Source organism: Panicum virgatum, chromosome 1K, assembly GCF_016808335.1.
Source record: "Panicum virgatum strain AP13 chromosome 1K, P.virgatum_v5, whole genome shotgun sequence".
Taxonomy (NCBI): domain Eukaryota; kingdom Viridiplantae; phylum Streptophyta; class Magnoliopsida; order Poales; family Poaceae; genus Panicum; species Panicum virgatum.
In genome coordinates, this window is record NC_053136.1 from 16751366 (window position 1) to 16765816 (window position 14451).

Sequence of the window (14451 nt, forward strand, 5' to 3'; positions counted from 1 at the left end):
AGAAGTATTAAACCTAGATGAAATAAAAAACTAATTGTATAGTTTGCTTGTAAATTACGAGATGAATCTAATAAGCCTAATTAGACTATGATTAGACACTAAATTACAACAGTAACCATGTACTGATGACGGATTAATTAGTCTTAATAATTTCGCCTTATAGTTTACTGACGAGTTCTATAATTAGTTTTATGATTAGTATATATTTAATACTTCAAATATGAAAAGATTTCATTTTAAAAAGTTTACCCAAGCAACTAAACAAGGCCTTATATAGCTCCACATTCCACATCAGCTCGCTAAGCTTGTTAGGGACGCTCTAAGAGGTGCTAAGAGATAAATAGCAATGCTTAGTGGTCACTAAGAAACATTTCCCATCTTTAGATAAGTAAAACTGCGATGGACGCAGGGAACCTCTCCTTGTGAAATCACAGTTTCCTCCGTCACATCCTGCTTCCACGAAGACTTCCCAGCTTCGTTTTCTGCTTGCTGAATCTTTATAGGAGGCACCGCGCTCATTCAGTACTCCTAGCTCGTCAATCCTCTCAGTCGGCTTTATCAGCAAGTGCTAGATCTATCTCTTCGTTCGACGACAAATTAAAGGCGCAACAGAGGTGACAGCTCATATATATATTATTGTTTCTATATCGACTCTGGTCCCTTTCCCAAATCAGCGTATGGTTCCTCTCTGCAGTGACCGATCTGAGGTGCCACGACCACGAGTGAGTTGAGGTGGAAGATGGCGCCATGGATGGCGTGGGCGGTGTACTCCTTGGCACTGGTGGCTTCTGTGGTAGCGTCCGTAGCCTTTCACGAAGCAAGCCTCACCGCCAGGGTGATCATTGCAGTGGTGGCAGGGCTGATCCTACGTCTCCTCCAGTGTTTAATTCTTGGGCCCCATGCGCCGTTGCTCCGCCCACTGGTTCATTCAGCGCAGTGCAATGGCTGCCTACTATCTTCCAACTGGCCTGTGTTTAGATGCAAAAATCAAAATTTAAAAAAAAAAATTCCGGCATCTGGAGACTTAAATCTAGACAAAATAAAAAACGCATTGCGACTGCTGTCTGTAAATGGCGAGACGAATCTAATGAACCTAATTAGGCTATAATTAGATGCTAAATCGTTACAGTAATGCTACAGTAAATAACCTCTAATGACGGATTAATTAGACTCATTAGATTCGTCTCGCGATTTACAGACGAGTTCTGTAATTATTTTTATAATTAGTCTATGTTTAGTATTTCAAATATAGAAAGATATTTTTTCAAAAAATTTAAATCGCGCAACCAAACGGGACCTAGCGCCATTGTAACTTACATCGCCGGTGCTGTTGTGTGGAAGTCCTCTGAAAGTACCATCTACCACGTCAGTTCGTGCAGACTCCTAGTCCTGGCCGCTTCCAGTGGTGCTGTCGAGATGGCAGCCTACGCTCGCAGCGACAGTCCGCCGCTGCGGTGGCACCATTACACATTAATGCTCAGTATCTGCCCCCTGCTGTGGTGCTTGCCTGGGACTTACCAACCTGCTGCGGTTTTTAACAGTTTGGTGTATCTGTATTTTGTGCTTAAGGTGCCTTTGATTCAACCAGCAGAAGCTAGGATGAAGAAAGATGGGGAAATGATCCGGATCAAAGGCATTCTGCAACGGCCTGATGACATGCGAGATTATCAAGATACCTGCCTCTCTTACAGCTATTGCCGGATTTTAACAAGGCTCTACTTTGGGATTTCTCCCACCGAGGAAGGGCATCCGGACGAATTGACGGAGCTGCTGTCAGCAGACTGCGACAGGGTGTTCGCCATTGTTGAGGTACAGTTGGCTTTCCTTCACGATTACTATTTCACCACCTATCACTCCATGATATCCTCTCCCCCTGGCATGCGATCAGTTGCACAAGAAGTATGGGCAATATTAGGGCCACCATGTTTATATTGGTTGTCCGGCGGTGGTTGTCTAGTGGTGTGACGTTTGGAGCACTCGGCCTTGCCGTTTTTGCTGCAGAAGTGTTCATCAATGTCCTAATTGACTGGCTCCAGAGAAGACCTATTTTGCCGATGTACTGGCGTACATTATTTAATGCTCTGAAGAAATATCCTCAAGATACAGGATTGGTTTACAGTCCTACAGTACTTGAGTTGTTTGTTGGAAAAACTCTTAACTGCTTGACTCCCCCTTATTGGCAGAACAGCATCGGGCAATACTCACTTATAGAAGATTATGACCGCCGCAATCACATGAATACATGCGTATCCTTGTTCAAGAAACATATGCTATCTTATGTCTCATATAGTTTCATTAAGCATCACCCAGAAGAAGAAGAGCCTGTCAGCCTGCCGCACAGCGTTAAAAGAATTCTTGCCCACGAGCTTCATCGTGAAGATGGCCGTCAGCTAACCAGGCGCATCAAAACTCTAGAGAGTAGCAAGGATCTTATGGAGAAATTCTCATGGATCAAGGAGACTCAAAATCACACGGCCACCATCCTCATGTGGCACATTGCAACCTGGTACTGCAACATATTTGACAAGGGATTCAACTCTGATCATCGTGAAGCTGCTACAGCATTGTCAGGGTACTGCGCGTACCTGGTGGCATTTCTTCCGGAGATCCTACCAGGGAAAAGCAAAAACACGATGAGGGTGCTTCAATCAGTTTTGAGGCAGGCACGAAGAAGTATGTCTCCGGAGGAGGACGAGCGTTCGGGGCTTCAACAAGTCTTGCACAAAGCGAAAGATCTACTGGGACGAACATGGATGACCAAGATGGAGAAGGAAAGGGCGATTCAACGATGTGAAATTTCAGGTAATAGCCTGCTGACCTTTCAGAAAGGTGTCAAGCTCGGGAAGCAATTGATTGATCAGTTCCAAGCAGTAGTCGAACTGCGCTGGAAGGTGATGGCAGAGTTCTGGGCAGGGACCATCCTGTACATCGCACCTTCTGATTCCAAGGACAATGTGGATGTGCATGTCGATCAGCTGGCGCAAGGCGGGGAGTTCCTGACACATCTCTGGGCCTTGCTCTCCGTCATCAGCATCCTGAAGCAGGCGAGGGAGGAATAGGGTGGGCCACGAGGCGAGGTTTGACACACTGGAGAGCGCGTGAACTGCCAGAAACCTGTCGTAAGTGACCTCTACATCTACACTAGTGCATGACGCGCGCTATCGCGCGCGCTCATTAACCATCTGAATTCACTTATTGTTTTAATACATTCAGAATTTTGGCTATGTTATGGGAGTAAATGAGATTTCATTTTTTGTATGAAACGCTGGTTCTCTGAGCTGGCTTTGTAAAGAAAACTAGGCAAATATGTTGTAAGAATGTGGAAGCACATGAATGATGATCAAAACTCAAGCAAAAGTTCTTAGCATTTTCAGTAAGAAAAGTGGAGAACGCTTTACAAATATCAGAGACAAATAAAGACTTTAACGGGCTCATGGTAACAATAAATGGTTTATACAGTAAACATGTCATTGCCGTAGACATCTTAAAGCAGCCCCTAATTAGCGGAGAAGTAAGCATATTAGTGGTTACAGCATAAGGGAGGTGTTCATTGGCGATAGCCTTCACATAATTGAAGGCTAGGCGGGTTCAATACAGCACACTGCTAGACTTTTGAAGAGCACTTGATTCTTAGCAAAATGATAAGTGCTCCACAACTGCATAACTGGCCATTCAAGCTACATATATCTATAGGCTTTGACAATAATAGATGTCATATTTGACTCCCAACATGGCTTCATATTTCTGCAAGATTAGTATAACTAAGTATAAATTGTAGGGTATGTAAATGCATCAATAAATGGCTTTTCTTGACATACAAGCATAGGCAAACATTTTTTTGTTCCACTTCAAAGTTTAGGCGTCAAATGTTCCTAAAGCAGTTGGCAATTTTCTTCCATACTAATATAAAAGAAGGTTCAAACGTGAACCATGCTGCCTCCATTATATTAGCTACTGTCAGCAGTGCAGGAAGAATTATCTGATATAAAAAGCATACTTGTCTCTGTTTTTGGGAAGCAAATGATAAATGTGACTGCCCAAGTGAGTGTGCCTGATTGGATGCAGAGTTTTATGTTTCTGGTAAGGGTTTTGCATATCCAAGTGGGTGTAAGCGGGAGGCAGGAGTGAATCCATATATGCAATAACAGCTTTTATCCAGGCTGGTATAGGTGGGAGTTTGACACTGTTGCAGACAAAGAAAAGATGTATCAGTCTCTTCCAAAGGATTGTGATGGCTGTGGCTATAAAGAAAGCTATCATGAAATGGAGTGGTTTTTTAAAGATAATCTTGAATGATAGCTGAAGTGATAAAGGTAATGCAGAGCCTATTATAGGAGCATCTAGTTCAAGGGCTGCAGGTTGAGATTGGTTTACAATTACTAATGCTAAAACTACCACATTAGCCGCACTTGTTTAATTTTGTTGTTTCAATTGGCCTGTACAGATATAGCATATATTTAGAGTCTAAATGATAAGAAGTATAGAAGGGTTATATTATTTGGGTTAGTAGGTAGAATGACCACTCTACAAATTTGAAGATAACATAGTAATGGTAGCCTAAGTAAAATGGAGCTCAAGAATGTATCTGTTTCTGTTGATATAAGTTATATATGAACAAAGAATAAGGCCTACCAGTCAAATTTTCAGTAAAGAAGGTCATGGATAATATGAATCTTCCATATCTGGGATAATATAGAGGCTTAAAAGAATAGAACCACTCCTTTTGCTGTAGCTAGTAATTGATGCACAAACTGAATACATGAACAACCCAGATCAAGTGAGAATTTTACCCCAAAAGTGAAATCTAGTGCAAATCTCATATGAAAAATATGAGAGAACCCAAACCTCTTTCCTCTGTGGTAGAATTCACATATTCATTTTTTAATACTTGGAGTTTGCACTGAACAAACTGCAGGGGAAAAATAAATATTAGGAAGTCTAACTTGATATATGACAATCGATGGAAAAAAATCTTTGGCTGCCCAGATCCATTTTCTCTAGATAAATGAGCTTATATAAATTGATCTCATATTTCTTCGGGGGTGGGTGCATCGATGGTTACAGTGTCAGTGCCGGAGGCCTGCTTCCGGATGACAACCTGAGCAAGACCTTGGCCCTCATAATGTTGTGCTTGCTGCATTGCTCAAACAATCCATCCAGGCATGTACTCCATCTCAATTGTGGAAGCACCTATGTATATTCATGGTAAGAGAGAGAGGGAACAGAATGCATCATAAAAACAACATTTTTATGCTACACATCATAAAAAACAACCACTCTAGAAAAAAGAGTAATCAAGCATGTTTTTTTTCCTGCAAATGAAAAATAATTTCTATGCTATACAGCAGCCAACATTAGAACGACACAAACAGGTGCTGGAATGAGGAACTAATAGATTCACACATGCTTAATAGAAGTACATCATATCCAAAGACTAATTGGATAGTTAATTACCTTACTGCGATGAATTTGGCAAATGACTAATGCTCGGATGTTGCTTCCTTGGCTCCATCGTCATCAAGTGAAACTGCATGAAGGATGAGAGTAATTGCATCAAGGGAGCTCAATCCAGACCCCTTCCGGCAACGTCGTTGTTCCTGTTGACCTGTCCATTTGTGCGTTGGGGACGGAACACAAAAGATCTGAACTTGGACCTTGAATTGAACCCTGATTAGAGGAAGAATGAGCGGATCCATTCACTGGTAGCAAGGAGAGGCTGCTGATCGGGGATGGGAAGTATGCAGAAGGGACATACCAGTTGTAGTTGCGCAGCTCGTTGGGGGAGGAGCGCGACGGCCTTCCACAGTGGCTTTGGGGGCGTCGGAGCCGCGACGCCACCAAGGATGCTATCAACGGTGGAGTGCTGGAGGAAGAGCTCGGCGGGGATGTTGGAACTCGGAAGTGGTTCGAGAAGAAACAAAGCGAGCAGATCCAGATCTTGGGGGCAAAGTCGTTGCGTGCGAAGGATTTGATGCGGGCTGAGAAGGACGGCTTGCAGTAGAGCGGCGGCTGGGATGCTGCGGAGGAGTCGGGGCGCAGGGCGGGCGGCGGTGGCGCCGAACCGCGGAGATGGGCTTCGAAGGGAGGAGTAGCGAAGCCGGGGCCGGACGCGCGCGCTCTCCTGGCCAGACCCGTCGCGGGCGGGGAGCGGCGAAGCTGGGCGGCCTCGCGCGCCGACGGCCCTACCGGCTGTGGGGGAGGAGGAGCGGCGCCGACCAAGGGCAGCGGCATCGTGGCGCGAGGACAGGCCGGCCACGGCTGGTCCGGCCGTGGGCGGGGAGCGGCTGAAGTCGAGCGGCCTCGCGCTCCGCCAGACATACCGACTGTGGGCGAGGAGTAGCGGCTAGCGAGGGGCAGCGGCACCACGGCGCGAGGATAGACGATGGATCGGCGAGGACAGCACCAGAGCAGCAGCGGAGATCGACTGGGAAGGCAGCGGCGGAGATCGGCCTACTGATGGACCTACGCGTGGTTGGAAGCGGAGGTACGCAGAGAAAAGGATTCCCATCGGCATCGACAGTAGGAAGTTTCGTGGAAGCAGCGGTAAACAGTAAAAGCTGATTTCACCACACAAGGTGTGAAAAGAAGACCATGCGTCGAGCTCCAGGCAGGTAAGCAGGCAAGAAGGATGCGGCGGCAGGAAAGGCAGACGGGCAAGAAGTTTCGCGGAGGTTGCATCGTGTGAAAGAGGAGACCAGAGATCAAACACGTATGCACGAACGAGGAATCCACGCCGTAGAAACAAGATCGAACATAGTAAATTTATTTTAGCTGTCCGCCGTGGGAACCAACTTTCATCTATAGAAATATGCCATGTCTTTTGTCGTACGGTCGTTTAATAATTTCATTCATTTTCTTTATAATAAATGTGCATGTCAATTGAAACTACGAGAACTCTGATTTGTTTATGTTTTAATATTATTAGTGGTACACGTCCTTAGTTTGTTCTTCTATTTCTTATATCTCGAATGTTTGGATCATAATTAAATGGGGGTGTAGCCAAAATTTGAAACAAATTATCATCACTGTGTGTTAGATTACTAGGGAAATTCATGTTTCAGTTGAATGTGTTAGAGCAAGGTGGTTTGGGACACAAATCTGGATATTCAAAATAAATATCTGCTTAGTAAATGGTTATTTAAACTATGCAATGAAGAAGGCATTTGGCAAGAGTTGCTGAGGGATAATTATCTAAAGAATAAAATTCTAGGGCAAGTCAATAAAAAGCTAGGAGATTCGTATTTTTGGACCAGCCTAATGGGGTGAAAGATAAGTTTCTTAGCTTGGGATATTTTTCGCTTAAAGATGGTTCACAAATAAGATTTTGAGAAGACATTTGCCTGCACGACCAAACATTGAAGTCCCAATTCACATATCTGTTTAGCATGTTTCGTTGACAACATGCTACAGTAGCAGAAGTGTTTAGCACCCCACCACTAAATATCTCCTCTAGGAGAGCTTTAGTTGGGAATAAACTACATGACTGACTCTATATAGTGGATAAGTTGTTAAATGTTAATTTACAAGAGGGGAGGTATACCTTCTCATGTTCCCTACAAGCTAATGGCTTCTTCATTGTACACTCTATATATATAAATCTTGTTAATAGTAAAGGTTATACAAGAGATTTGGCATGGAAGATACGTTTAAAGAGTAAACTTTTTATGTGGTACTCGAAAAGTGATGTATTACTTGCAAAGCATAATTCAGCTAGGCACAATTAGATTGGAAGCAAAATTTGGAGCTTCTATAACGGTTAAGAAAGTATACAGCACCTTGTTGATGATTTATTTAATCATTGGTTAAAACAATGGGGTCATAAACCAAAAATACATTTATTAACAGGCATATGGGCTATGTACTAGGTGATTTAGTTCTCTATGAATGTTGTCGTCTTTAACAAATATCAACCAAAAACTTTTTTTTGCAGGTTTTTTTAGAGAAACGTATTTGCTACATCAAAAGGAAAAGATGATTCATGCATGTCATTTGCTGGAGATATCAGCTCTTTATTTCTTCGTATCGCAGGGATAGTCTTTTAGTTTGCGAATTGTCTTTCATATTTCATACTTTTACGAATTGTCTTTCATATTTCATACTTTAAATGTTTGCGCGAACATGGTGTGATTGATACTACATGCATGTAATAATGTTGGTCTGATCCCCTCAATGAGGGTGAAGCTGGATAATCTTTTCCATTGTTAAAAAAATTGATTTATCTTGGCGTTTGGGTAAGAGTTTGCATATGTTTCCAAATGATTTATCTTATCTTAGAACGGGATTGTATGGTTTGTATTGTATCTACGCAAAATATTGGAAGGCCAAATTAGAGCTTCTCGAGTTAATCTCATGTTTGCTATAGAACAATTTTCCATGCCAATACCAAATTGTGGCTTCGAAACAAATGGAAGCTTAAACATCTAAGCACGGCCAAAATTTGGCCACGTTCACAAGATCATCATAACCCAAAACAAGCACATGAAAAACATGCATCTTCCCATGTAGACAGATTTCAAGGGCGTCGGAACCCCTTCGACAAGAATGAAGTCTTAGAGCTTAAAGATAGTTTTTTTAAAAAAAAAATGGAACGAGAGATTATATTTTCTTATCAAATTTAACTCAAATCTAGTCCTTCAAAAGATAGAAATTCTTAGCCTAAACTAGTATAAATTGAGGCAATGTGAATCTTATCTAAGAAAAAGCCACAAAAACACTCACTTAATGAGGTACTTTATAACCCCTCTCCACAAACATGGTGGCTTTTTTCAACACTCTCTTGTCAAGATAATAACAGATACATTTGACCTGTACTGAATAGATTGGGAATATATTTACAACAACATAGACTTTTTTTTCCCAAGCAAGTTGGGGTAGGCTAGAGATGAAACCCGAAAGAAATAAGTTCAAGGTTCAGGCACATTGATAGCTATCTCCAAGCACTCATATCCAAAGCTATCTCTTTAGAGATATTCCAATCCTTAAGGTCTCTCTTAACCAACTCATCCCACGTCAGTTTAGGTCTACCTCTACCTCTCTTTACATTATCGACCCGCTCAAAAACCCCATTACGCACCGGCGCCTCAGGAGACCTTCGTTGGACATGTCCAAACCATCTCAGCCGATGCTGAATAAGTTTCTCCTCAATTGGTGCCACCCCGACCCTATCCCGAATAACTTCGTTCCGGACTCTATCCCTCCTTGTGTGCCCGCAAAACCACCGCAACATCCGCATCTCTGCTACACTCAGTTGCTGCACATGTCGCCTTTTTGTAGGCCAACATTCAACACCGTATAACATCGCCGGACGAATTGCTGTCCTATAGAATTTGACTTTTAGCTTTTGTGGCACCCTCTTGTCACAAAGGATGCCAGAAGCTTGCCGCCATTTCAACCAGCCAGCTGAAATTCTATGCCTAACATCTTCATCAATGTCGCCATCCTTTTGTAGCACCGATCCTAAATACCGAAAAGTATCCTTCTGGGCCACCACTTGCCCATCTAGACTAACGTCTCCCCCCTCATGCCTAGTCGCGCTGAAATCGCACATCATGTACTCGGTCTTGGTCCTACTAAGTCTGAACCCTTTCGACTCTAACGTGCGTCTCCACAGCTCTAACTTCCTATTAACCCCTGCCCTACTCTCGTCAACTAGCACCACATCATCAGCAAAGAGCATACACCAAGGGATCTCACCTTGTATATCCCTTGTGACCTCATCCATCACTAAAGCAAATAAATAAGGGCTCAATGCTGATCCCTGGTGTAGGCCTATGTTAATAGGAAAGTCAGTGGTGTTGCTATCACATGTTCGGACAAACGTCGTCGCATCCTTGTACATATCCTTAATGAGGGTAATGTACTTAGTTGGGACTTTGTGCTTCTCCAAAGCCCACCACATGACATTTCTCGGTACTTTGTCATATGCCTTCTCAAGGTCAATGAAGACCATGTGCAAGTCATTCTTCTGCTCCCTATATCTCTCCATCAATTGTCGTATTAAGAAAATCGCCTCCATGGTTGACCTTCCATGCATGAACCCAAATTGGTTTTGGGTCACACTTGTCACTCTTCTTAGGCGATGCTCGATAACCATCTCCCAAAACTTCATCGTATGGCTCATCAGCTTAATCCCACGGTAGTTAGTACAACTTTGAACATCGCCCTTGTTTTTGAAGATAGGTACTAATATACTTCTCCTCCATTCTTCCGGCATCTTGTTTGACCGAAAAATGAGATTAAAAAGCTTAGTTAACCATACTATTGCTCTATCTCCTAGGCATCTCCACACCTCAATGGGAATACCATCAGGGCCCATCGCTTTACCTCTCTTCATTCTCTTCAAAGCCTCCCCGATCTCTACCTCCTGAATTCTCCTCACAAAACGTCTGTTTGTAACGTCAAAAGAGTCATCTAAGTCAAGGGTAGAGTTCTCACTCTCCCCATTAAACAACTTGTCGAAGTACTCTCTCCATCTATCCATGATCTCCTCATCCTTCACTAGTCGTCGATCTGTCCCATCCTTAATGCATTTGATTTGGTTGATGTCCCTTGTTTTCCGCTCGCGGATCCTAGCCATCCTATAAATGTCCTTCTCCCCTTCTTTCGTGCCTAGCCGCTGATACAAGTCATCATATGCCTTACCCTTTGCTACACTCACAGCTCGCTTTGCAACCCTCTTCGCTAATTTATAGCCCTCGATGTTGGCTGCACTCTTGTCAAGATGGAGGCGCTTGAAACACTCCTTCTTCTCCTTAATAGCCCTTTGCACCTCGTCGTTCCACCACCAGGTGTCTTTCCCCTCCTGTTTGCCTCCCCTACTCACGTCAAACACCTCTGAGGCCACCTTCCGAACACATGTTGCCACCTTTAGCCACATGTCATCTGTGTCTTCTCCTTCTTCCCAAGGCCCCTCACCTAGCATCCTTTCCTTAAACGCTTATGCCGCTTCCCCTCTAAGCTTCCACCACTTTGTTCTCGCAATCTTGGCACATTTGTCCCGGTGGACACGTACCCGAAGACGAAAGTCCGCCACCACAAGCTTGTGTTGAGGGACAACACACTCCCCAGGTATCACCTTACAATCTAAGCAATCACGTCTATCCTCCCTCCTAGTAAGGATAAAGTCGATCTGGCTCGAGTGTTGTCCACTACGAAACGTCACAAGATGGGATTCCCTCTTCTTAAACACGGTATTCGCTATCAACAAGTCGTAGGCTAACGCGAAGTTCAACACATCCTCCCCCTCTTGACTCCTGCTACCATACCCAAAACCCCTGTGCACTCGCTCGAACCCTACATTAGTCGCACCCACATGGCCGTTGAGATCTCCTATGAAGAGTTTCTCGCTGGTAGGCACGGTACTAACCATGCTATCTAAATCTTCCCAGAACTGCATCTTGGTGCTCTCACTAAGGCCTACCTGAGGGGCATAGGCACTGATCACATTCAAAACCGAATCTCCAACTACCAACCGGATTAGGATAATCCGGTCGCCTTGCCTTCTAACCTCTACGACTCCATCCTTAAGGCTCCTATCAATCAAGATGCCTACACCATTTCTACCCGGAGTTGCTCCCGTGTACCAAAGCTTGAAGCCAGTATCATCAATCTCCTTCGCCTTCTGGCCCTTCCATTTAGTATCCTGAACACATAGAATATTTACACGCCTCCTAATTGCTACATCAACTAGCTCTCGCAACTTACCCGTTAGAGACCCTACGTTCCAGCTACCTATACGAATCCTAGTTGGCTCGGCTAGCTTCCTTACCCTTCGCACCCGTCGAGGGAAGTGCGAAGACCCTTGCTCATTTTTCACTACACCCGGGCGTAAATGTAGCGCGCCATTCAGGTGACGACCCGACCCTTACTCACTTATCATCGTACCCAGGTCATGATACGACGCGCCCTTGGGGGGATGGCGACCCGGCCCTTGCCCATTTATCACCACACCCGGGTTCCGATGTAGCGCGTCGCTAAGAGGGTTACGCCCCAACGAGTTTCTTGTGAGTTTCAAATCTATTAGAGTGGCATTTTTTATGCTGGTTTGCCAAAACCTAACGCAACCCTCCTCCTTTACCCGGGCTTGGGACCGACTATGTTGAGACGACTCCGGAGAGAGAGAGTCTTCCAGTCAGCATAGGCGGAGTTATTGGGAATATATTTACAAATCAAAATATAATCTAAATTTCCTTTTTTTTCAAACACAAACCAAATGCAACCCCCGGACAAACTTCCAACATAAACTGCATCTCTGGAGCTGAAGCAACTGATAATTAAACAGATTATTTGAAGATAAATGTGTACCAAGCAAATAAGCACTGCCAGCTATACTCATGTCGCATGAGAATGACATTAAATAATAAGAAAGGAATCAATTGATTTTGTCCATTGTAATAAAAAATTGATTTTGTCCATTTAACTGTTCTTATCACTGGAAGACACTTCATATTTTTCACTCAGCTTAAATTGTAAGAACAAACATTGTGAGAATTCAAAAGTGCCCCAAATTGTTTGGACCGATACATTACAAAAAGGGAGGCAGTTTTATCACAAAGGCATGGAGTTCCCTGCCAAGAAAAAGGAACAAGTTTAGTGGATTGTATTACACTAAGTTGTTAGATGCAAATCAGAACACAAAGGTATCCCAAAACATGTAGCTAGCTCTACTCAGTACTTAAAGCTAATTTCATACTTGCATATGTTTACAACAAATGGTTTCCATGGTAAGGTAACAGGTTTAAGATGTTATCATTAACACAAGTATTGTGAGGCATTATATACAATAATCACAGCACTTCAAAGAAAGTGAACTGCTCTACACTTTCATTTAGATGGCCATCCATTCAGACCTTATATGAGTCAGTTGTCCAACAATCCTTCCAACGTATTAGTGTTATTTGCTCTCATGTTTATTTGTGTTATTTATCAACATGAGCTTGTTGTTTACATAGTGGAAACCTAAGGGTATAAAACAAAGTTAGTGTCTAAAGATCCTTTTAGGTATAATAACCTAGTTTAGCAGATCTGATCACCAAGATCAATGTTGAAGCAAAAAGCAAATCAGTGCCAACTTAACACTCAGAACTTCAGAAAGCAACTGAAGCATAAGTAAAAACAAGGTTTCATTAATAAATAGTTCACTAAACAGATGCTATGCAGCTAAATTATTTGCTAGATTCTGTTTGTTCATAACCTGAATCACTAGGAACCTCAAAGATGTCAGTGACACCACACCATGCATACCAATCAGTAAAGAAGTATCAAAATTTTCTCACAAGGTATAACAAATGGACATAATTTGACATGGTCATTGGTCGATGTGCTAAGCTTTGGGATAGATGAAAATCAGACTCTGATATTTCTAAATAGAGATAAAAACAATAACAAGCATATATTGAGTAAAATTTATAGTCAGGAAAACTATGGAAGTGAACATTTTTGCCCAGACACCTAATATACAAGAGATGAATATGAATGTCCACACCGAAATATCCAGTAACATAGAAAACAGCAATAGTGTGCAAAAGTTCCATTCCTGCAATCTAACAGCCAACATTTGTGCTTTCAGTAAGTGTGCAATTCAAGCTGCTAATGGTTTGGGCTGAGACCAATTTCAGTGGTCTGGTTTTGCTACTTGGGCTCATTTGGTTCAGTGGCAAATGGGATAAGGTGTCTACCAGCCTGGTTTGGTCTGATTTAGCTGGTATAACGGATCGGATCGGTTCGGAATGGGATCTTAAATGGACTCTGTAGAGACTCACATACTCTAATTTGCAGCCATCGGATGAAGATCCTACGGCCAGCCTTCATCTTCAACCTCCAGGCAGGAGCAGCCAATATAGTTCGCTCTCCCATCGCTCCCATCTGCTCTAGCTCCGACTCCACTCCGATTCATGTCCTGAATGTTTGGTACTGCTCCTCAACTAGTTCCATCACCGTCTCCTCATGCTGGATGACGCGGGAGGCTGCAGCAGAGAAAGAAGAGGACGACTAGCTCCAAGATGTGCTCAACTGCTCATCTAGCATGCAGGTCGGGGTTGACGATGTGGCAGGCAGCTGCGAGTCAACCTCCGGCGGCCTGAATCGACCTTTGGCGAGCAGCTCGACTGTCCAGCACCTCCGATTCGACCTCCATCGAGCAGCTCAACCTCCGGGGCCTCCAAATCGACCTTCGACGAGCAGCTCAAACTCCAGCAGCTACAAACCGAGCAGATCGACCTCCGGTGCCTCTGAATCATGCTCCAAGAGCATCGAATCGCGTGAATCAAACTCCAATAGCTGTGAATCATGGTTCGGAGGCATCTTTGACGAGCTCCCCTGACAGACAGTAGTAGTTCTGTTGGTTTGAAAATCCATACAGTTTAGTTTTGGTTCGGTTTTTAAAGCAAGCAGATTAGAGTGGTGTGGTTTTATCCATGAGCATCTAACTAGTTGGTCTGGTGCGGCTTTGGT

The 14451-nt window shown here is 43.5% G+C and overlaps 1 long non-coding RNA gene across 4 annotated transcripts; it reads right to left on the reverse strand.

Moving 5' to 3' along the window:
- Positions 1-3347: 3347 nt before the first annotated feature.
- On the reverse strand, positions 3348-8959 carry LOC120697600. 4 transcript variants are annotated; one of them, XR_005684565.1, is made up of 6 exons: positions 5756-8959; positions 5455-5667; positions 4846-5190; positions 4633-4751; positions 3998-4183; positions 3348-3744 (listed from the first exon to the last, which is right to left on the reverse strand). It is a non-coding gene; the product is annotated as an uncharacterized LOC120697600 (long non-coding RNA). The 4 variants fall into 4 exon arrangements; XR_005684561.1 differs by lacking the exon at positions 4633-4751 and having other exon boundaries at positions 4791-5190; positions 5756-8957; XR_005684562.1 differs by lacking the exon at positions 3998-4183 and having other exon boundaries at positions 5756-8953.
- Between the last annotated feature and the right edge of the window lie 5492 nt (positions 8960-14451).